Source organism: Lagopus muta, chromosome 18, assembly GCF_023343835.1.
Source record: "Lagopus muta isolate bLagMut1 chromosome 18, bLagMut1 primary, whole genome shotgun sequence".
Taxonomy (NCBI): Eukaryota; Metazoa; Chordata; class Aves; order Galliformes; family Phasianidae; genus Lagopus; species Lagopus muta.
The window spans coordinates 9,296,742-9,318,235 of record NC_064450.1 but is presented as its reverse complement, the minus strand read 5'-3'; positions in this window follow the sequence as shown (position 1 = coordinate 9,318,235).

Below are 21,494 nucleotides of genomic sequence, written 5' to 3'. Positions count from 1 at the left end.
ATAATTGAGATAAGCAACAAAGCACACATCAAGTACTTCCAAAGCAAATGGTCACTGGTTGATGCCTGAATCAGCTCCGTATTTGAAGTCGAAGGGCTTGGGATAGGGAGCATACTGAAAGATAAATAAGAAGGCCTCACCACAAATACAGAGAGCTGTTATCTTGAGGGCTTTGGGAATTAAAGCGTAAATCCAACTGCCTGATGTAAAAGCCAGGTGTGTAAAAGCAGATTATGACGCATTTCATACGGAAATCTCCATCAAGGTCACTTCGAGTTATAAACCATTTGGGTTTTTTGTTTGTTTTGTTCAAACACTTCCTAGTTCTCAAGTTCAGAGGCATTCGGGATGTATGACCTGAGAAAAATATGCTTTATTCTGCATGGTGCTGTATCTGAGTAGAAAGAAACTCAGCGCAGCAAAGGCGGAGATAGTTTTAGATAGCATAGCACACAGCTGCAGAAATCCTCTTAATTCAGAGCAATTATTGAAATGAAAAATCTAAACCTGTTCTGGCATCACTTTTCTCGCATCTTATTGCTTGCCACCTGAGGAAGGAGACTGACACCCTCTGTGCTCTCACCTCCTGTCAGGCAGCTGCAGAAAGCAATGAGGTCTCCCCTCAGCTGCTGCTTCTCCTGTAACTTTTGAGTGTTAAACATGAGAAAATGATTTGTTTTTTACCTCTACTGACTGGGTCTGCTATGCTGGTGTTGGCAGTGTATCCTTGTGCACTTGTAAACATGTACAAATATGCTTACATATGTTTGTTTTTTTTTTTTTAAATACAAATTAACAAACTTAAGTTTCTTAAGTCTGATCTCTTAAGACTTGGAAGCATGTGGTCAGGAGTGCCAGGTAGCTTCTCAGTCAAAACTGTGCCCCTTTTAATGTCTGGCTAAAGACCAGAACCAAACCAGGAATTAGTTGGGGAATAATTGCAGTAAGAAGCCATGCTGGGCAGTCTGTGGCTGAATGAAATGCAAAAAAGAACTGCAGCTGCAAGTGGCTCTCCCTCTTCCCATCTGCAAGCTGATGGCTTCATGCAGTCATTAGCAGGGATTTCTCCCAATTCTTTTAGCACACATTTTTTTCCTATTATGTACAGTTCTTTATTCATCACAGTAGGTCTGCATGTATGTATCAGGGTTGGCAGAGATGCAGTGAAGGCACCTTAATTAGCCATTAGTGTTCTCACCTTTCATTTTTTGTAGTTTTGCCTCCAGTGTCAAAATCCACAGGCAAGGTCATTCAGGATGAAGAAGTTGGGGGCATTTGCTAGGGGTCATACACTGCTATTCTGCCCCAGAATGAAACTTTCTTCAGTCTAATTAACATGTACATTTGCTGGAAGGATAGTTTTGTAAAATCCAGATGAAGTCACTGAAGATGCTGCAGACAACTCAAGCAGTCTGCCAACAAAAGGCATTTTTATTCCAGCTAATTATTTTTTAATGATGCTATTAGTGATTGGAACTCACCATACACAGCACCTTCCAGATGAAGATCTCAGCAAGTTTTACATACTTGGCAATATGAATATGACTGTGGTAATATGAAGCTTCATACCATGTGGGCTGCTAAGGGAGTGAGACTTTCTGTAGGCATTTTATCCCCAGCTAAGCCAAGTCACACCTGGGCTAATGCACTGGTGCCAAGTCAAACTGCAGCAGGGGCACAAAGCTGGAACTTGAAGGTCCTGCAGATTCATGCCCTGATCAGACACTGCTCCCTGGTTGATGCCATCACTTGGTTTCACTCCCTCAGGGTGGTGTTTGCCATGCTTGCCTGAGAACCTCCATATACAACTGAAGTCCTGTCCCCTTCTCCCATAAGGGAAGGGAAGCACCAGCCTCCTCAAGGCTGAGTAAGCAATCACAACAGGGAAGAAAATGTTTGCATGTAGTCTGCCAGGGGTTAATTTATACTGCTTCACCCAGCAACAGACAAAAAGCAAACAAATTGTGATTTTGCAAAACATTAAACTGATGAAGGAATAAAATAAAACCTAAGGAGCTCAGTCCACTCTTAAATTGCACAAACATTGTATGATCTGTGTTACCCTATATTAGTTAAATTTATGATTAGAAAAGCTGACTTTTCAGAGGTTTCAAGAGGAAATGGGCTCAGCTGGACTGAGGATGAGAGAGATGCCTGGGTCTACTTGAAAAGCCAGAGGGCTTTTCTACAGTAGAAGCTTCTTTTCAGAGCACCAGAGAAATCTTTAGGGATAAGAAACCGAACCTGAGTACAGGACAAAGAGTTGTCTGAGGACTTATTTATGTGCCTGGGGCTAAGACTGTGAATGAGAAGGGCCTCTGTTGAGTACAGCCCTGCTGACTTGGAAGATAAGGACCTGCCTCTTTGTCAGTGCTTCCTGAACAGAAAAGCCGGCAGCTCTGCCCAGTCCATTTCTTCAGAGATGACCTTCTGTTCCACATCTTCTCTTTATTCAAATCTGTGCAAAGATAAAACCTTGGTGCTTAAAGTTGCTGAACTGTTGTCCCTTCCATGTTCCATGAGCTGTTCCTGTGTTCCTGTCCATGTCTCAGAATTTAACTCTGAGGTTTTATTTGGTGGTCAGGCTGGCCACAAAGCAATTTTGCTCTTCTGCAATACTTTGTTTAGGCAGGCACTGACATGTTCTTCCCTGCTGCTTTGAAGAACAGACTTATTCAGTGTTAGAATCTGTGCAGGCAAGGACAAATTTCTTTTCTCACTGAGTTTTGCAGTGGTGCTTCAGTTTCTAAACCTTTTTTTGTCCTTAAGTCGTGGACAGACGTTCATGTATACAAAGAGAGGAAATATTTTTACCTTGAAATTTTGCTTCTGTGGTCTCTGGAAAATGAGATTCAATAGTCATTAATTAAAAAAAAAAAATCATTTTGAAGCTATGGACGCAGTAGTTTTTCTTTGCTTGTTAAATTGTTTTGTTCATCTCTGTCTGCACTTGAAAGATAAACCATAGGGAGAGCATTGCTGCAACGTCTCCTTCTGCCCAGCTGGTTCTTACCTTTGGTATCAAAAGAAGTGAAGAAGGAAATGAGGTAATGTGAAACCAGCCTGCTGCTGATCAGACAGCAGTGGGCTGAAAGGAAGTGCAAGGTCTGCGAGCCTCACACTCAAAGAGGGTTGAGTCCTGCCCTCTCAGATTAGTAGCAAAACAAAAATCCAACGTTTAAGGGCTGGCAAGAATTGTTTTTTCTTCCTTTTTGCTTCTTCAAGCTGGAAACAAGGGATTAGAGCTCATTACTACTTTGCTGGGAAAATAAACCCCAGTTGAACAACGGATGTGAATTATCTCAGTCCCTCTGTGTGCATGGCTGTCAAAGCTACTGACTTCACAGTGACTGGTGTGCGATCCAGTACAGCCAAAGAAAGTGCTTGCTTTAGGATTCTTGCTGCTTTGGCATATGTTGTCAAGTCAGTAGCTGGTGGGGCATAGTGCCCAGGATTGATTCTCTCCTTAGTGGGTACTAAGTCATGTAAGCGTATGATTTCTATTCCCTAGCATTGTCTGCAATTAAGAAGCCTTCCCATAGCTGTGCAGCCTGCTGCACGTGTCTGTAATCTATCAGATACCAGACCTGAAGTGCTTCTGTCTGCAGGTTTGTGTTCTCATATGCACTGTAATGCAAAACTCCACATCCAGATAATGGGATGAGATCGGTGCTGTACCTGGCTCTGAAGTGACATTAGCTGTATTACACTTACCTTCTGAAAGACAGTAGCACGGCTACATAGTAAGCTCTAAAAAAAACCAGAAAGTCTTCAAAATGTGTGTTTTAATATCAGTAAGCTTCAACCCACGTCTTCTATGGGAAAAGGTCACACCAAGTGCTGTTAAATATAGATCCAGAACTGTGTGAGCAGGAGCTTTGCAGTGCTTCAGCAGGGCAGCAGCGTGTAGGCTGGACTCCAGAGAAGTGATGTGAGCTAACTTACATTTGGTCCTAACACCATGTTTTAGCTTAGCATTGCAAGGCAGTTTGCCCAGTTAGTTGGGATTTAATTGCTCTATGTTTTTAAAGCAAGCAAATCTTGACAGGAGCATCTGTGATTAAAAATGGACTGAAAATGTCAACTCTCTTGAAATTAAACAGCCTGTCTTTTCAAGCCTTTTTATTCTTGGAGATCTGATTTTGCTCTGTTGTGCCAGGTCTAGTTCTCATGAGCTTATGTGAAATTACAGTTGGAGGTGAAGGGCAGGTTTGACCTCGTGGCTCTCATTGTTCTTTTTCATGCCACGCTTGCAAACACAGATAACTCTGGAGAAAAACGTGAGCCTCCTGTAATTTTTGTTAGCAGCTGAGCCATATCGCATTTCTAAAGGCCCTGAAAGCACACTGCTCATCTCTCTCCTATTCTATTTTTAATGTAACTTGAATGCTATTGACCCCTTAATCAGGATATCCTTAATTAGAAAATCTACTTAATTGGGACATCTTCCAGGGAACTGAATTAAGCTTAGTGGTATTTAATTATGTTGCTTAGGGAAGGTTTAGTTTATATTCTCTGCACTTTCTTGCCAGTGAGTTTAGGAGTCTGTTCTCTTGTCTGACTCAAATACTGCTGTGCTGGGACAACCCCTGCCAACCAAAGTGAATATTGCTCAAAGCTGACCTTTAGCATTGCCAGAGCATCTTGTTTGGTTATGTGCAAAACAGGATCCCTGGCCAGGGTAAAATTCACCACTGCTAGAGCTCAGAGCAAGCTGATGCATCATTTCTGTTCTCAAAATGAAGAGCTTTGGAGACTGAAAGATTGCAGTGGTGTTATTACTCTGGGGTTTAGCTGTGGGTCCCCAGAAGCGCTACAGAAACTTCAGTACACAAGCTAACTTTCTGGCTTTTTAATGCAGTTCCTTGCCAACTAAAGCTGCATGGAGCATATCATATACAGCTTGATCTGAGCTTTAAATTGGATCAGAAGGTGTAGACCTGTTTGATACAGAAACTTATATTCAAATCCATGCCTCGGTATTTTTCAAGGTTGCTGATTATGTCACAGTATGATAGCACACAATTCAAATGTAAAGCAGGGGGGAGGGAGCAGCTTGGATGTATTGCTTCTGACACTAAAGCCACACGTATGACAGTGAAAAATGAGAATTCAAGCATCGGTGCTGCTGCTAGAATTAATTTGTGGTTCACAGTGCGAACTGTTGGTGTGTGATGACCATGTACTTATGTTAAAAATCTGTCATTGCAGTAGAGCAGTGCTGTAGTTAACTAGGTCCATCTTCAAATGAAAGCATCATACTTTCAACTAAAGCGGTTTGTTCTTAATTGCTGTACTTTGATGTCTCCTCCAGTGGAACATGCTGTGTCTTTTTGCGTCACTCAAACCTTAGACATTGTTGAATGGCAATGCTGGATTTTTTGCCAGGATTATTACTTGTTTTTCATTATATAAGGCTAAAATACAGAACATTAGAGCTTCCATCAAGTTCTGCCACGTACAAGAACTCTAATGATGGGAATGCATGTTAAATACATTATTTAAACAATATTTCTTCAAATAAGTTTTGTGGCATCCCTGGTTTCCTCCATGTGCTTTTTGTAGGTAATTGTATGGAGCTGCCAAAATCACTGTAAGCTTGATTTACAACTAGCCAAAGAGCAGGTTGCACTGAAATGAGTTAGGCTGAGAAGTTACACAACTGCTGAGCATAAGCAAAGCTGAAGGTCAGACTCAGTTCCATTTCCAAACAGCCACTTGTGAGCACAGCCTGCCTGTTCTGAGACATCTCTGCCCATTTTTTCACAGAGGTTGTCCCGTGGATAATAAAGGGTGTCCTATCATCATTAGCTTTGAAAAGTACATTCAGCAGTGGGCAAGAACTTGGGCTGGGCTGTCAGCCAGATTGGTCACACCATATTTTCCACAATACTCAAGTGAGAGCAGTAACCGAGCTCACAGCACCTTGTGCTCTGACTTACCTTTAAAAAAATCTACCTTTCAATCCTTACATTCTGATTTTCAAAAACAGCATTTAATGCTGGTTTCAGAGATTAGCAGTTGTGTTGAACCTGGTCAGATCAGGAGCTGAGGCAGGATCTGCAGCAGTGCAGGAGGGAGGTGCTTTGGGGAGAGCGGCCCATCGGACCCGACACCAGGCTCACTGCAAGCCGAGGCTCCTTCTGCTCCTGCAGTACAGATTTCTGGCAATTGCAAGCACAAACACGGCATGGATTTGCATAATTTCATCCTTGGTTATGCACAAGTGGTGCATAGTAGATATTTACAAATCAGGATGCTTTCCAGACATCAACACAGGTCTGCGTTTGGGAGGTGGAGTTCCGCTGGTTTCATTTTATACAACGAAGGGAGAATATTTAAGAAGTGAAATGAAATGAGGTACAGTATGGATTCGGTGCAAATCTTGACACTGTAGATTGTTATATGAACCCTATTCACATGGCCTTTATGGATAAGATCCAAAAGAGCTTTGTACATTGGATCTCGTAGTGCTAGGTGAAGCAGATTACTGCTGCTCCAGCTGAAAGCAGAGCTCTGAATGAGTTTTCATCTTGGAAGCCATTTCCACAGCTAAGCCTCTGACTCTGGCTGTGTAAGGCTGGGAACAAAAGGCTGGAAATCTTTGGTTTTAACGCTGTTTCTGCTCATCATTCATTCTGTTCCCACTGGAAATATTTCTGCAAATCAAAATATGTTTCTGAAGTATTCAGTATTCCACACCAGTTCTGGAAAAAAGAAAAAAGAGATTGAAAATATTTTTTTCTTCCTGAAACAGAGTGGGTTTAGTTTCACTCAAATGTATTTAAATAGGACATTTGACTTGATTAATAATGATTTCTGAAGAATTCACAGGAGTGATTACAAAGAGAGGAGGAATTTCATTTCTGGGATATTTCACGTTGTTTCGGAAGAAAGTACTTTGGTTTGAAAAATCCCTTTTTTTTTTTGTTTTGTTTTCTTATCTAGATGTGGAGTTGGAAATGATGCATCTCACCTTCAAAAAGAATTAGATATCCTGCCCATGAGTAGCACAGTGTACATGATATCACTTGACTTTATTTTTTTATCCATGACAATATTAGAAAAGACCAACTCTTAAATTAAACCCTCAAGGCTACTTTTTTGTTATTATTTTTAAACCACTTTTTAAGAAGTGAAAGCCCTCGTTCCCTGCAGCGAGCGCTGGGCAGCAGCAGAGCAGATGAATGGTGAGGCTGCTTCAGCTCGCTGGCAGAACCCAGCGCTGCAGAGGGGTGAGCTGGCACCGGGATGGGTCAGCTGAAAGCAACCACCACTGGGGGTGGGAGGAAGAGAGCACAAACAGGACTTGCTGCACCCTCAGAAATGCAGCAGGCACTTCCCCCTGTGCACTCTGGGTGTACTTGTATGTTTGGTAGAGCTGGGTACATCCCGGGGGAAGGAAGCGCTTCTCCCTCCAGCTGATCTTCGGTATATGCCAAGTGTTTGTGTTTGCCAGAGCTGTGATGGTGACCCTGGCAGTTTGCTGTTTCCGTTTACTTCTCCTGTGCGTTCTGTCAGTCAGGTTTTATTTGCACAGGATCCCATCAGTAGCACTCTTGTGGCTGTGTTGCAGGGTACAGGATGGGCGTTTCTGGGCCAGCAGTGCCATCTCCTCCACTCTCGTGTGCAGATTTTCCTGCTTGGCCTCATTGCACCTCTTCAAATTTTAGTGACTCTATATCACACCATTTTCCCTCAGGAAATAACTTCTATTGGAGACAGAAGAAAGTCTTAGCTCTGTGGATTGCCCTTTGCCCTGGTACAGCATGTCAATAACTCCCCTAGAATAGAAGCTGCTCATAAGCTGCAGAGGCAGAATGGAGTCCTAGGATTTAATCCCGTGACTTGCTGCTTTGTTATTTAAAAGGCATTCTGTAGAGGGAAAGATGTTTCAAAAGTTTAATACTTTGTAGAGATAAACTGTTCCTTTTAAAGTCATTGTTGTCTCAGTCTGATACATCATCTCTGAAGAAATAATTCAAAACACTTTTATTTTTGTCTCCATGCTGCCTTCAAGTAAAATATTTAACGCAGGCCACATGCTTCAATTCAGAAGAGATTTTGTGAGGTTAGGGCTGACATCTGCATTTTTTTTCTCAGATTATCCTATGTATGTGTTATAGAAGGTCAGAGCAAATGCAAAATGCTCTTTGGAGAGAAATAGAGACGTTCAGCAAGGAAAGTTCAGGTCAGCGGGGAGCTTATGGCTGAGTGCCCTGGTTCTCCTCTCCCAACAGAGATAGATGTGTCCAGTTCATGTGATGTTGTGTCCATTAAAAAAAAAAAACAGAAAGTACCAAAACTAGTAATATACCAAATGGGAAAGAAACAAAAGAATCCCCACCTATAAAAGAGAAAGAACAACGTTAGGCCATCGCGGTATTCAACATCAATGGAATAGCTGTACAGTAAAGGAAATGTCTAAACAAAGAGTAATTTGAAACAAAAGAAGACTGACTTGTTAAGGGAACAAATTGCAGTGTTTAATGTTATCAGAATGCTTTTATGTATGTCTTGAAATGAAGTTTCCTTGAAACACACCTGCTGAGAAAACTATTTCTAGCAAAATAGCTCAGAAGAGAAACTTCTTTTGAGGGTCTGGAAAGGATTGAAAAAATGAACAAATCACAGTCTGGTTGCTGCCATAGCTGAGCCCAGTCTGTGCTGTGGCATGTCTTGTGTTCTGTCACAGCTTTTAGCTGTTTTGGGGTTTGACTCTGAGCTGGTCTTGCTGCCTCAATACAGCGATGGGTCTGTTAGGTCTCTGAAATCACCTGAAATTAGTGGGAAACGGGAGGTTTTACAGCTCACTGGGCAGCAGCTGTCCAGTGGTGTCATTTTTGTCATCTCTATCCAGCCAGATGTCAGCTCGAAAGCTTGACAAGAAGCACATCAAGTGATCAGATTGCCTGTGCCACAAAGCACGGCTGTGTGCCAGGAACAGGCCTGAATCCTGGATCTCCTCTTGAGTCAAGCAAAGGAAGAAAGAGTTTGGGTTCCCTCTGTGAACGGCTGTGGCCAGAGGTTGGCACTGGTGCTTTGCAGGCCAACGAGCAGCTTTCTGGTGTGTAGAGCCAGCAGAGGATGGAAGCAGCCCAGACCTGAGGAGTGAAACACTGCAGACCTTCACTGAGGATGAGTGTCTTAAAACTGATGGCATTGAAGGTCTTGTTTAAGGCCAGGCATGTTTCCAGACAATAATGGACATTTTGTCTCATTTTCAAAGGCAGCAATTCCTAGCACCCGCAGAAAGGGAAAAAAATACCGCTGCATTTTCAAACAGTGTGATTTAGACTTGGAAACTGAGAGCTTTTTACATATGATCTGTATTTAAGAGATACAGATGATGATTTTTCTGGCTTTTTTGGACTAGGTTTCCACTCACATAAAACTTTGAAAGCTCTGGAGTTTCACTTTAAAAGCTAAATCACATTTAAATTGTGAGGGCATAGACTAGCCCATGAAAATGCTAATGCTATTTTTCTGCTGTTTAAATGCCAGCCAGCAAAAGCGGAGCCAGGGACTTGTGAGTCCCCACTGAACAGTCTTTATTTTTTATTTTTTTGGCTCTTGGCAAAGTACAACTTTCTCACTAATTTGCGAAGAAGAAAATCGCTTTGGGGCATAAGCCTTCAACAGAGGACTTAAGCTCATTTTCGGTAACAGCATAAACTTAATTTCACATATCCTATAGTTAACACACATTAGCGTTGGCAGACTGTCTTTTAGGGTTTCATCAGTGAAAAGGAATCCTTTTGTACGTATAAAAAATGTCTTGAATTACAAGATAATGACTAGCAGGAGGGGGACCAACTTTTTACACGGCGTGGTAGTGATGGGACATGGGGGATTGGCTTTAAACTAGAAGAGGGGAGATTTAGGTTAGATTTTAGGAAGAAAGTCTTTACTCAGAGGGTGGTGATGCCCTGGAACAGGCTGTCTGGAGAGGCTGTGGATGCCCTGTCCCTGGAGGTGCTCAAGGCCAGGTGAGATGGGGCCCTGGGCAGCCTGAGCTGGTGCCTGCAGCCCTGCCCGTGGTGGGGGGCTGGAACTGGGTGATTTTTAAGGTCCCCTCCAACCTGAGCCATTCTTTGATTCTGTAATTGCAGAGTACTTCATCTTTTCGCATGTGGGTGAATATAAATGGATCAGGTTTGCAGGAGACTTGGAGACACTAATGTGGGACTGTTAAACTAAAATTCATTGTGATGCAGTAGACATGTCAGATGGGAGTTTTGCCAGTACAAACTTCTGAGCTATATTCTTTTGTAAGGGCATAACTTTCCTGCCAAGCACAGAATGTAAGTAGAAACATCAATATTAGAGTCAGCAGTAGCTAACCAAAAAGTTGAACGTGTCCTCTGCATTTCTGTGAGTCATCTGTCAGCAGCTGCAGGCAGCCGTTTGCAGAGACCAGCACGTGGTGAGCTGGGTTTGGCCAGTTCTGAGGTGCATGCATATATGTTTCCAACAGGCTGGATGCTGCCCATTAAAATCACTGAAGAGCAAGCCTAGTCTCCCTCTATGTCCCCAAGTAGACCAGATTTATAAATCACAGCTTTATAAAAACCTAGTTATGGTGGTGATGGGGCTGTTGCCTCCCAATTTTTAGACTGCTTTTGTTGTATTTTTTTCAAGCTCCTCAAAGCAGAAATGTACATAAAACCAACCAAACAAAAATGCAGAGACTAAAATACAGGACGCTTGTTGTGACACTCCTAACATTGGTAGGGTCCACCTTCCATGTTCCCATTTCTTTTTTTCTTCTGCAGTATTTTTTGTAATGGCTGTTGCATCACAATGATTCCAATGGACTCAGAGCAGGAAGGGAAGAAGAAAGGAGAAGAAAGGAGGCACAGAGGGACCATGGGGACCATGTTTGCTTTTTTTTTTTTTTTTTTTTTTTTTTTTCCCAATTAAAAGGCCTTTTAAAAGTAGGAGGTAGTGGAGAACAGTTTTGCCATAACCATACATATTTCAGTATTTTATACATCCTTAAAGTCTTTTCCAATGTTATTAATTTTTCATTAGGTACACCACATAAATGCAGTCCACAGATATGTTCCATGATCCCTCCGTTCCTTACTACAAACTCTGCCTCTACTAAAGGGCAGCATTTTAAGGAGTGAGAGCTTATTTGTATAGGAGACTGAGACAGCACTGATGAATCAGTTAGTGTTTCTGTTGTGTATTTGAAAGATGTGCATGTATATTTAATATGTTCTAATATTTGATCTTCTGCATAAATAGTTTGGCTAGATTACTGGTATTACTGATTTGATGTATTGCTCCCTTGGAGCTCACATTATATACTAATCCATGTTGAGATCGGGTTAATCAGGTTAATAACACATAGAATTTTTTTCTATGTTTCATTTCTATAAGTAACTTGGGATGCTGAAAGGTTTGACCTACCTTCTTCTCAGAAGCTGGTTTTCTCTGGAATGATGAGCTGACACTATCTGAAACCTGTTCCAAAGGCAGCCTGTTTCTAGGTGCTTCAACAGCGGCACACTGGGGTGAGGACATTGCCAGTGCATGACAGCACTGCTGCTTAATTTATATGGGGACCACACTGAGAGAGCAAGAGGACGTGAAAGAGTGCTGAAAGGAGGCAAGGTATTTAGTGGGTATTCCTGTTAATGAATTCTAATTGTTTAGATGAAGACAACAAGCTCCACTGCCACCCAGCGTGCGATGGGGCAGAGGCCACAAAAGGGTGTTCTGACCTGCAAGAGGGCCTCTTTGCTCTGGGCTTTAATGCATGACTGAATAACCACCAAATCCCTCACAAGTGTTTGAGGAGATGCTGTTCACTGCTCTCCTCCTGGCAACTCAGGAGTAGACCTGAAATGGTTCTTCCCTCCTGCTTCCTAGGAACAATGTCCCAAGGGAAGATCATTTTCCGCTCCAATAAACAGGATTCGTAACACTTCCCATTGCTGTGTCCTGTTTCTGGCACAAAAGTGCTAATGAGAACAGTAAACGACAATTAGACATGCAGGTGCAATTGGTGTAATGAGGAATACAGGTGAGGATTGTCTCAGTTGTCATTTCCATCACGTTAAATTGCAAGCCTGGCATCTTGTGCGCCTTCCAGCAATGCCGATTCTGAGCATTAAGGATGAGCCTGGTGGGAGCTCCTCAAGCAGCTGTTTGGTAATTCTGGCCAGGAAGCACTCTCCCCGCAAGCAATATCACACTCTGCTCAGTTTGTTAAATATATGGTGAGGGATTTACAGGCTCAGGCTGGGAGAGCTTGGTGGTGTAGCTCTGTATCATGCTAAAAAAAATATCCGCCTCCAGAGAGAACAATCCTTTCAAAAGTTCTGTGATACAAAGGGTGCTGGGTGCACGTTTCCCCTCAGGGGGCAGAGGCTGTCACCTGCATGTGGGAAAGAGCTGAGTGATCCTGAGCAGCCTTTCTTATGCTCTTCAGACAGCAGGACCTGGTATGAGCAGGATAAGCATGTATTTCGGTTGGTTACGTTATCTGCCATTGACTTCTTGTTAACAAGGCTAACTGTTCAGTTACCTGGTGCTGCTTTATTAGTTATGGATTTGCTCTGCCTGTATGCCAGACTGCATACAGCAGTGGTAAGGCATCTTAAAAACCAGTCCTGCTGGAACTTGGGTGTACATTTGCTGTTGAGAGGTTGTGTATAGTAGCCTCTCTTTGCTCAGAAACACTCATACAGACAAACTGCAGGTCCCACACAAGCACCTACCTTTCTCTTTTGATGTAGGAACTTTCAGGGAGAATAGCAGTAGTCAAAAATAAGAAATAGAACAAATCCAGTTCTTCTTGTACCACTTCTTATTACCCAAGCAGTATTGCAGCATGAGGTGCTGGGCAGGCTGTTGAATTGGATTAGATCTTGTGCTTTTGCTATTCTCATGGAAGTTATCAAGCTTCCAGCAGGTATGTGCATTTGCCAATAGACGTGCTGCAAAAACACCCACAGAACTGTGTTAAGAGGAATACTCTCTTTTGTTGCAGGTTACGATTTTGCCTTCTTGCTAACAGGTTTTTGCAGCATCTTGAAAATAAATCTCTTGGAAATTGCCAGCGTGGGCCCTGCTGCTCTATCTTACTTTCTTTCCAGATCTTTCCTTGAACATTCAGTGAGCATTAAGTTGTTTAACAAGGTATGCCAGTTGGCAATGTAAATATATCTTTTATTCCCCTGCAAAGAGCTTTGAAATAAAAATGTACAAGGCAATGAAAATTAATAGGAAGGCAGTACTGTATGTGTTAATTCCACTTTACTCCTAACGGTTCTGTGGAAGAGGCAGCACGCTTTGTTTTTGTTTTGCAGCAAGGCGTGTGGCTTGGCAGGGTGGGTGGTGCAAACTGCAGCACAGGCAGACAGTGTCAGTAGGATGCAGCCCCTGAGATGGGAACGTTGCTGTGTGGGATCTAGTTTGTAAGATTCTGAAAAAGTCTGAAGCTGAAGGAGAAATTCTTTCCATGATTGGTGATACACAAAGTGAAGGTTCCATTATGGACCAGAAGAATTTGAAGTGAAAGGCACAAAAGAAGAGAACCCCGCTCTTCATCCTCTTCCTTCTTTTTTCCATCCTTAATTTCCACAGCTGTGACTTCCCAGCTGTCCCCTGAGCCCTGCTTCTCTCTGAGCTTTGCCCTCAAATGGAATCCTTGTTACTACTTGTAGGAGGGGAATTAAAAAAAAAGCCTCAGTGTTAACCAAGGCCTCAGGAAATCGCTTCTGGGGATGGAGCTTAAGTACTAATCTTTCAGCTGTTAATTGGCACTCCTGGACACACAGGTAAACCCCTCCTGCAAACACTCACCTGTTGGACACCATCTCTGCTTCAGTTTCCATTTTAATTTCTGCCTTGGAGCTCTCTTGGCCACCCTCACCATTCATCCCTAATGCTGTACGTACAGTGGATTCAACAGATCATAACTAAATATTTCCCTTTTCTCTGCTGCCCAGGATGGAGGTACAGAGAGGCCTTCCCTTAATGCATGCTTTAATTTTGGCTTGGTTTTATTCCCCCTGTTCCATAGGCTGCTCCTCGTTCCCTTTCCCCACTGCTTGCTGCCTCCCTTGGGGCTGGATGTGGGATGGGGAGCACAGGGCTGCAGCAGGGCAGAAGGAAAGGGCTGCCCTGTAGCCAGAAGCTCCGTGCTGAGGCCGCTTATGCTGAGAGTGGAACTGCACTTTTAACATATGTTTAATTACATAATCCACCATGGTGTAAAGATACCTGAGCTGGCTCTGAATGAGCTGCCTTCCTCATTCCCTAAGTCCCAGATGCAGTATAGCTTCATTAGTGTGGCAGAACACCCAAACTAATGAGTTTGGGTAAAGCTGATGCTGCTGTATTGCCTTCCATTCTGATGCTAGCTCATTTCCAGCAAGCTGAGATATCTAAGTGCTTCTTTGCATGACACAGATAAACCCTAAATAACCTGTGCAGTGCTAATGGGGAGTCCACTAACAAATCTCTGTTTCCTGTGCTACCCTTCTGGTCACCAGACTAAGCCTGTTAACATCTGACTTAGTATTCTGGATATAAGGTGTGTTGCTGTGTGCAGCCATTGCACTACTTCCTGTCTCGTGGAAGTCATGGGAGTTCACTGATCTGAGCTGAAGGGAAAGGAGACAGGCAGGTAGTTCTGGAGTTGAAAGGAGAAATTTATTTCACTGCAATTTCTGTTCATTTGAGGGTTTGTTTCTTTTTTCATTTTCTTTCCCCACTTTTTCTTCTAGTACACTTACCAGATGTTGAGAACATTCGTTGTCATTCCTTAACTAACATGAAAGCCTCAGGTATTTAGTGCTTCTCTAAGCTGTAAATCTGAGAAGCCCCTTTGGAAATAGCAGCTACAATATGCTAACAATGACTGCATCACACAATACATTGAGATGAAAAGGAGATTGTTTTCTTGATCTCACTTCAGAAGACTGGCATGTCTCCTGGCAGAGCTCATTTGAGAGTTGCTCTCTGTAATTAAGGAGTGTATCATCATGCATAGAGGGCATGGTTGAAAGAAGGTCTCTTGGAGACTGAATTGAAGTAGCGCAGACAACCTTAATTTTTGGCATTTCCTAATGTTCAAATCCTTGGTTTGCAACTTTAATAGTTTTTCTTTCTGTGAAATTATTTGCAAACAATTTCCTGCTTGATTTCTTGTATCGATATTCTCAGTCAACTTAAAGCTGTCATCAAGTGACATGTAATTCTTGGTGAAATAGAACATCAGCAAGACCGGCCCAACTTATAAATTGGATTGCTTGCACACTAGCTATGCCTGTAGGTTGTGGGGCTTGTTTTGTGAGGCCCCCCCTCCACCTCCCTCCCCTTTTGGTGTCTGGATTATGAAATAGTGCATCAGACTATCAAACTAAGAATTCCATGGTTAGGAGTTATCTGGTTTCTTCCCTTACAGTACACTTCTTCTTTCAAGCCTGGAAGAGCTATTTTAGTCTCTCTCCTTGTATTTGGCTTCATGATTTAAATCTGTCTGATCTATTTATGATTATTAGTGCAATCAGCCGCCCTCATCTTTGGACTAATTAATTATGATAGTCCTGACGACTTTCTTCTGGAAGCACAAAAATAACTTGGATAGGCAAAAATCAAGGAAAAAGACTCCAGAAGATGTTCTTCTGCATTCCAGTCGTATCGTGTTCCTGCATTTCTGGCGGGTGTAGCAGCTCCTTCACAAGTAATACACCGGAATGGCTCGGTGTGGAAGCAGCTGTGTTTTCTCAGTGGCAATCTGTAGGACTCAAAAGCTGGAAGCAGGTCTGCAACACTGTCTCTGTTGTGCTTTAAATCAGGGATATTTGTGCTTGTGTAGATAGCATTTCCTACAATTTAGGGGGGTTTAGTGCAGTGCTGCGATAGAGGCATTGCAGTCCTGTCTTATTGCCACATGGTGCCAACTGTTAATATTACACCAGTGATTCCTGGATCTGTGTTAAATACAGAATAGATGCAGGAAAAATACCAGGATGGAAATGCATTCAGTTGCCTTATGCTGTACTGCATAAGATGTTGAGGTCCTCTGGAGTGAATTTGATGAAAAATTCTTAAAAGAAGGCTTAGATCATCTGGTTCATGGGCAGGCCTCAGAATTCCTCCTCTGTACTCCTAGACCGAGGTCAAGCAACTTGCTTTTCTCTAAAGCCACTCTGTCTGAAAGACATCTGATACATCATAATTTTCCACAGGTTAATTAGTGCAGAGGATAAGGGATAGGATGGAGCTGGGTAGTGGGCAACATGAGAAGGGCATTAAAGATGTCCAGGAGTTGTAGGACTCCTCAGATAACTGAAGTCGAGTGTTTTGTCTAATTATTTCAGTTTAGACTTTCTAGATTTCAGAATATGAACAATGCAGAAAAACAGCTTTGAGCACAGAGAGCACTTTGTACCCAGATAGTTCAGTATAAGGTAACATCTTCTACGTCATTCCCTTTATCTTGTCTAATCAATGTTAGACTTAATGCAGCGTGACTTTTCAAGTGATTAAGGACCTGGTTGGGGACATTAACAATGTAAAACTTTATTTGCATTTACACTAATGATTTTATAATGAGAGTTTTATTATATTAATGAAGACTGCTGAGAGAAGAGGGGAAAAACAAAGCTGAAACTCCCCTAATGTCTTTCTTTAACAGAGTATCCTCTGCTAAGACTTTGTTGACATAGTTACTTGTTTGCATAAAGGAAAATATGAATGTTTGGAACTATTAATTACTGAATGCTCAATGTACTTTATGATAATTACTACATAAATTATTTTAGGGGGGTTTTATGGAAAACTATTTATACCACAATTCAGAAGGGAGATAAAAGTACTTACATAGCTGCATTTATATCATAATGGTGCAATACCTCAATAACAAAATGTGGGATAAAAACACCTGTGAGAATAGCTTGCCTATAGGAAGGCGTATCCTGTACCACATCCAAATGCTGCCTGAAGGAGAAAGTTAGAAACAAGTAAACAAGCAAACAAGCAAACAAACAAACAGAAGCAGAGCAAACCAAACCACTGGAATGGAATGCACTTCTTCTGAAGCAAGTTTTGTCTCACGCTGGGGAACGTAGTAGTGTAGGAAACAAGCAGCTTCACTCAACTTGCTTTGATTTTCAGTGCAACTCTGAGGTAACCTTCATGGAAATAGCCATATATCAGCAGCTTGCTATATTTTCACAGTTTATTTTCCCTAAAACTTTTCTGAAAAGTAGGAGTTCAAAACATGTGATCTTTTTTATAGCTGTGTCAGGTGTAGCCCTGGCATGAAACAATGACTGTTAACAAAACAGAGAAGTCCACTGAGAATGTAATAAATTTGATTATTTAAGGAGAAAAAAAAACAACATTGCAAAACCTATCCATAGTGTTTTCATTCTATTTCATGTCTTCACCTGAGCTCTCTTGTTTGATTTCCTCTTTGCCTCCCCTTCCCCCAGCATAGTTAGCATCAGCAAGCTGGTTTTCTGTAATTTTTGCAAATGATTGGTTAGAGTAATCAGGTTTCTTGGCAGACAGCCCTAAAAGTCAGCTTGCTGTCAAGAGATTTAATTTCATTGCATCTTACTCTAACACACATGATGTGACCTGTATTAATCAGGAATGCTAGGAACAGAGCTTGGGGAATTAAGAACACAGTCAGGCATCAGGAGACCGTAAGGCTCCCCAAAGCCCCAGAGGTTTGTAACCTGAGTGTCCTGACAGAAGCAGGTAAACATATCAGATGAGATCTGCTGGGACTCCTGGAGCAGCCTGTGTTCTGCAGTGATCTGAAGTGATGCTGCTGGGTAAGATGGCTCCATGAAGTGATGCTGGGTGGCGTTCTGGACATGTGCTGGCCGTTGGCTGGAATCCACGTTGGCAGACAGCAAGAGCTGGAAGAGAGAGAACCCAGAGTCCCAGTTCTTTTGAGGTCTTTTCCTAACGGCGTAGATCCTGATTGAAGTACAGTGACCTCTGGAAGCTGTAGTTCAGCTCCAGCTATGACATGATGTGATTTATAGCTCTGAATCAAGTATTCTGCCCTGATTTCAGCTGGGGCAGAGTTGATTTTCTTCAGTGTCTGTTACGACAGTGCCTATAGGTACCTTCCAAGGGCTACTGACGTGAAGACAAAGATAACAGCTGCATCTGCTGACAAGAGAGACCCTCTCAACCTCAAGTGAATCCAAAGAAAGTTGTTCCACTGGCTTTAGTGAAGGAAATCCCTTCTGGAGTACATTTCATAGATGCAGAGCTGTAACAATTTTAGGCAATGATGTGTACGTTCAGTAGAAATTATTTAGAGGATACAGTTACAATCAGGCTGAACGAGTGAAACTGAGAAGTGGGTTGGTCTATTGAAACCATGGTTTCTGCTTACAGCGAAGGATAGTTTTAGCTCATTGAATATAACAGCATAGCAGCATGAAGTAATCCCATAAGAACTGTTTTAAGTAGTCCATTTCAAATTAGAGATCACTGGTTTTGAACTTGTAACACCTATTAATTAACCTTTCTGTCAAACTGCTTCTTCAGCACTGTCCCTCGTTACTGAAATCTTACACTGCCTTCTGCACAGGTTACTAGAAATGCGTCGTGATCCCAAACCTAACTTTGTAGTTTGGTGAAGGTAAATATTTATGGTCTTGGAAAATGCATGTTGTCATTTTCCGTCTCCAGCTCTGTATAAACAGAGCATTTAAGTGGAAATGCAAATGTTTTCTCTTCTGCACTTCTGTGAACACCTGGAAGATATATAATAGCAAAGTGCATTTTTTTCAGAGGGTTTCTTAAAATCAGTTTAAACTTCTCTAAAGATTCTAGCAGGAGGCAGCTGAAGAGAAATGAAAAAGAGTCATGCCAAGGAAATTGCATTACTGTCATTGTTAATTTGGTTTAAATAACCGTGAAAAGTAGTAGTTCATTCTCTGTTAAAATTTCCTATTGGCTTAAGCCAACTGGTGAATACTGTATTTGATAGGCTCTGACATGAAGTGTGTATTTAAATATTTATCTTTTGAATGGCCATGTTTACAGCTAACACCTTCCTCTGCCTTAAACTTTAGCAATAACGTGATACATTCCACTTCTCAAGTTGTCTCAGGTGAAACTGTGTTAGCAGGTGAGGTTTTATAACGTTCTCTAAATCTCTCCAATTCTGTGCTCAAATGGAGGTCAGTACTTGACAGATCAAGGTAGAAACAGGTGCTATTGAAAAACATTCTCCCTTGCCTATTTGTTGGAGCCTTTTGGACTCTGCCATAGAACAGCTTTCAGTATCAGCTGGATTGCTTGGTGGCTTTTGAAATGCAGGTCTTACTGGCGTCCTACAAATTGGTCATCTTACAGAGGCGTTTGGCAGTCCTCCCCATTGCTCTGGATGTTGCAGTGTCCAGGCTGACGCTTCAAAGCCATCAGCACTGCAGAGCCAGCGTGGAGGAAGGCCTGGCCATTGCTGTGTCTTCCTTGGGAATAATTGTATCAGTACATTGGGCTTGGTTTTCTTCTCCTTAATTGTATCTCCCAAACTGCAAAATACTTGTGAGTACTGAGAAAGAGCAACTGGAACAGGCTACAAGGCTTTGTGGAACAGGAGTGCTTCCCCTCTGGTGCCATGTAAAGGAGCACTGAGAAGCATCTACTGTCATATAAAGGATCTGTTAAATTTATTGTGTCTGCAATTGTGGTTCAGAGAGCATGCTGGAGCGGGTATAAATTTTGCTGGAGTCAGCAGGGTCTCGTAAAGATGTCTCCGGAAAGCCTGCAACTCTTGAGTACAGAACTTGTTAGTGTTACAGTATCAAGGGAAGATATAAATCCGTTCTAGGTGCCCCATCTGTCCCAGGTGTGTGTGAGACCACTTGGCACTGGATGCTGTTGTTACAATGTCAGCCATAATGAATTCAGGAAAGATTAAGCACCATGATGTTTGTTTTAAAAAGAGAATCTCTGATGGCTGAGTTGCAGGGAAACGGGTGGCAGCGTGGCAGACATGGGGGCCAGCCTTCCCGTGGGCAGGGAGCAGCACAGGGCACAGCCCAGTCCTTCTGCACGCCTGGCTGTTGGTGCTTCAAGGAGCCTCTGCTCATCCGAGCGTGAAATACGATTGCAGATCCTCAAAAGCAGCGGGGGAATGTAGTTAGTCTCTTTACCTGGAAGAATGAAATCCAAATGTTTTTTTCACATGATGCTCTCAATTATACTTTTGCATGCAAGGGTACTTTTCCCAATTGTGAATGCTTTAGGCCAAATAGCTGCAAGATTTCTTTCATGTTTTTGTTTTTTTTTGTGTGTGTGTGTTAAAATGATTCATCTTGGTGAAACTGATGTGGGATTTTACCATATCAAGGTGTATCAATGAGCTGCTCTGGAAGGCAAGCCCTACTTTGCCCCAGGTATTTTTTATCTCCACTGCCAGTGAAGGAAATTGATTGATAGCAATTAGTCTTACTGGTGGCACACGTGCTAGGCTTGTACTGAATAAGTTCTGCAGGCTTTGTCTGATTTAATTCATTTGTGTCTTCCTAGGTTAATCGAATAGTTGAAAGGAAGGTGATCAGAGAATACCAAGTTCTATGAGTCTATCAGTATTCGGAACAGTTGTTTCTAGCTCTGCAAATTCACCTGAGCTGATGCACATACATTAAGAGTAGTATTTATTGCCCAGGCAGATTTTTGTTTTGTCTAAATGCAGTGATCTCACAATTAATAAAGCTCTTAGCAGAAGCTTTTTGCAGAAAGCAGTGTCCTTCACAGAAAGGCCAAAGTCATTTCACAAAGAAAATTTAATGCTTTAGAAAGATGTGGAAGAAAAAGCAGCCTGATGCTCAAAATTACACTACTTAATTTCTGGTTTTGTGCATTTTTAATTGAGTTACTTCTGATTTTCAACTTACTAACTATAAGCAGTTCCTTCTAAGTGCATCATACGCTTTTCTCTGATCTTGAAAATGCTGTTTTCTAAAGCGCCTTCTAAGGGTGGCATCTAAATACAAGTTGCCTTTGGTCAGAGATACATCTGCTGTGGTGGTACAGATGGCTTTCTGGAGGAAAAACGGCACTTGTTTTGTTCAGTGCAGAGTTTTGAAGACTGAATTTCGTACCACAAAGGAAATCAGAGGTGCTCAGGGTTGTTGTTCCTAATAGCAAGTGATGCTTCTGCTTCTGATGGTCAGCGTCCTAAAATAAAGGGATAGCAGGTGATGATGTCCAGATTGTCCTTTATATCCCATCTGCTTCATCTCTGCTTTGGAGAAGTTTTACCAGACCTGTAACCTGAAGAAGAGCAGTTGCAACATCAAAAAGAATCTTGGCCTTAGCCCTCATAGCTGTGTGTGCAGGGTGCACAAGAAACCCAGCAGCACTCGGTCATGGAGAGGACTGCAGAACTGCAGGAGGCAGGACGTAGAGCTGGAGGTTTACTGGGGAGCACAGTGAAGTTCCATCCTTTCAATATGTAAAAGTTAATTAAGAAAATAATTGTATTAATCTCA